Source organism: Fukomys damarensis, unplaced genomic scaffold (genome assembly GCF_012274545.1).
Source record: "Fukomys damarensis isolate Sample0158 unplaced genomic scaffold, DMR_v1.0_HiC HiC_scaffold_37, whole genome shotgun sequence".
Taxonomy (NCBI): Eukaryota; Metazoa; Chordata; class Mammalia; order Rodentia; family Bathyergidae; genus Fukomys; species Fukomys damarensis.
In genome coordinates this window covers 15,020,288-15,023,604 of record NW_022900949.1, presented here as the reverse complement: position 1 = coordinate 15,023,604, position 3,317 = coordinate 15,020,288, and positions in this window count along the sequence as shown.

Genomic DNA, 3,317 nt, shown 5'->3' with positions numbered 1-3,317 from the left:
GAGGGAGAGAGAGAAAGAATTTGAAGGGCCTCTTTCAGACTGTTTGTGTTCTCATATTATACCACATGTACAGCCATATGCAGAACCGAATCAGAAAACTACCCTTCATGAGAACCTATGCCTCTTCAGAGTTGGTCTAAGGACTGGCTTAATCAGGGGGTTTGAGAACGGGGGGGGAGGTCGTGTGGGTGTTTCAAGGGGGCCCGCGTGGCTACCTTCCTTACTGGGTCTGTTGTTGCACAGTCCAGGCGGTCGCGCACCCGCCGGGTGATCTCAGGCAGGCAGGCAGCTGAAGAGACCCCCTCCGGGGTCTTTGGGTCTTGCTGGGTCTGTGTCACGCAGTCCGGGAGGTCGCGCACCCACCGGGTCTTGCCTTTCCTTTTTGATTTGCTCTTTTGGGCCTCATGGTGTTTGTCACCTTCGTTGTCTATTTTTAGGATACTGTTTAGAATCCCTTGTAGTTCTGGTTTGGTATTCATGAAGTTTCTCAGGTGTTCTTTGTCATGGAAATTTCTTATTTCTGCATCCATTTTAAAAGAGAGTTTTGTGGGATACATCAGTCTAGGTTGGAGGTTGTTTTCTTTTACAACTTGAAATACTTCACTCCAGGCTCTCCTCAACTTGAGGATATGTGTTGAAAAGTCTGCTGTGATTCTGTTGGGCTTTAATTTGCATGTGATTTGTTTCTTTTGTCTTATTTTTTTGTAATATTTTGTTCTTCTCTTGGGTTTTGGGTTCTTGGTTATTATATGTCTAGGTGTAGATTTTTTTTTTTTGATCGTGGCTAGTTGGAATTCTACATGCCCCACTTATTTGTATGTCAAAGTCTTCCCCTCTGTATGGAAAGTTTTCTGTCATTAAATCTGTGAACAGCTTTTTTACGTCATTTGCATTTTTTCCTGCTACTTCATGGATTCCTATCAGGCTTAAATTATTCTTATTTAGATCATCTAGAAGTTGTTGGATCTATTTCTTATGATCCCTTAGTGATTTTAAGAGACCTCTCTTTTCATGGTCACTGACTGCAATACTATCTTCTGTGTCTGAGATTCTATCTTTGCATTTTTATTCTCATGTGAACACTTTCAATAGCTTTAATCTTTTGGATATCTGTTTGAATCTGTTTAATCGATGCCATTTCTTTCCCATGTTGGACATTCAGTGTTCCCATTTCTTTCTTTTTCTGGGCCTTAATGGCTTCTATTATCGTCCTGAGCTCTTTTATTTTTTGTCAGTTTCTCTTCTAGAGTCTTGAATCATGACTTTCATTTTGCTCACCATCTCTATGGTTATCTGGAAAATTATAACCTTTTTGAATTTTTCTAGAGCCAGACTGATCTGTTTTGATTCTTCCTGTGCTATGAATTCAGGGTGTCCTGGTGGTTCACTATTAGACTTTTCATCCTCATTTGACCTACTGTTTGCCATTGGTGAAACGAAAGTCTATCTTTGTGTCTTAAGTGTTTTTTTTTTTTTTCATTTTTATTTTAGTTGTTGGGTTGTCCCTAGTCTTAATTTTGGGTTATTACTTAAATCTTCCTAATATAGTTGCACTTTAGCTTTTGAGTCTCTAATGACTCAGAGACATTCTCATTTTCATAATATCACAGAAGACAACTCATTAAATCAATCACAATTCTTTAATGCAGTTGATACAGTCAGCAACACAATAGGATCAAATCAACTTAAAGATTGACCACTTTGGTGCTCATTAATGCATCACCTTTAAACCATGTGAATTAAATTAAAATCAAGAGGCATCCTAAATATGTTTGCAGTGAATAAACTCTTAACTATAGCATATTTACCATTTAGTATTGGGGCTTAGACAGAGTTAGGAAGAGAGGAGTAGATAAGTGAAAGAATTGGAGAAGGTTTCAAGTGAAGCTAGAGGACATAGAATGACCATGTAATCTTTAGGAAAGAGTTAAATTCAAAGGGAATAGGCAGAGTAGAAGTATAAGGACAAGAATATGTCCCCTTAATAGTAATAGGGGCTCACTTTCTCTTGAAACTATTTACGCATGAGTGAGGTAAAATGACAGGAGAAAAGAACATAAAAAATAAAAAATGATAAAAGAAGAAATCTGAGTTAGGGCAGGAGCAGGATCACAAAGGGAGATGAGGGATAATATGGTGGAGTAAGAGACTGAGTTGGAGAAAGAGGACAGAAAAAAGAAAGAATGTGAAGAGTGGAATGAGGAAAAGAAAGAAAAAAAAAGAATTTGAAGGGTCTCTTTCCAACTACATATTTGCTGTCATAATATACATCTTGCTCAGCCATGTGCAGAAACAAGTCCCCTGATCCCAGCTAGTCAATGACAGATCCCCAGTATTCTGACTGACCTCAGGCAGCAAGGCCCAGATTGATTTCCCAGACCTGCTTCAAGGTTGAACTCCACACAGTTCTACTACAGGTGTTTCCCACCCTTTCTTTAAAGATATTAAAAGTTGGGAGCTCAGAAAAATACCCTTTATGACCACATATGCCTCTGCAGAGTGGGTCCAAGAATTGGCACAATCAGGAGGTCTGAGAGCTGGGAGGGGTTTTCAGAAACACCCATGTATCTGTCTTCCTTGATGGAGCTAGAGGCAGTGCAGGCAGGGGAGAGTGTGGCTACCGGGGCTCATCGAATTGGCCCAAGCAGGGCAGTGGGAGAATAGATCTTGCAGCAGCATTCCCAAATGTCCCCTTCCTCATTGAGGCTGGTGGACCCCAGGCAGGGGAGGGTGTGGCTACCTGGTCCACTGAATGGACCCAAGCATGCCAGAGTGAGAGCAGATCTTGGAGTGGCCTTCCCAAATCTCACCTTCCTCAATGGGATTGTTGGTGCACAGGCCAGGGAGGGTGCGGCAACCTGGTCTGCTGAATGGGCTCCCCTCCCCCATTTACAAACACTTTATTTCCATTTTTTCATTTTCTCACATTTTTTTTCCCTTGTTTTCTTTCTCCTACCCTTTCCACTTCCCCTACACCTTTAGACATTTTCTTCCTGTTTTTTATTGTCAATTATGCCATTAGAATCTTATGTACCATTATAGTTTTTCACACCAGAGAAACTATTTGGTATTTACACATGTGTGACTTATTTGTTTCAGTTAGGAGTATATCCTCAATATGTATCCATTTTCCTGTGAATGAATCTAATTTCTCATTCTTTATGGCTGAGTAGTATTCCATTTTACAGAAAAAAAAAAACATATCTTTTTATCCAGTCTCCAACTGATGGACAAGTGGGCTGTTTCCAAGTTTAAGCTATTATGAACTGTGCCCTATAAAAATAGGTGTGAATGTCTCACTGTCATACTATTCTTTT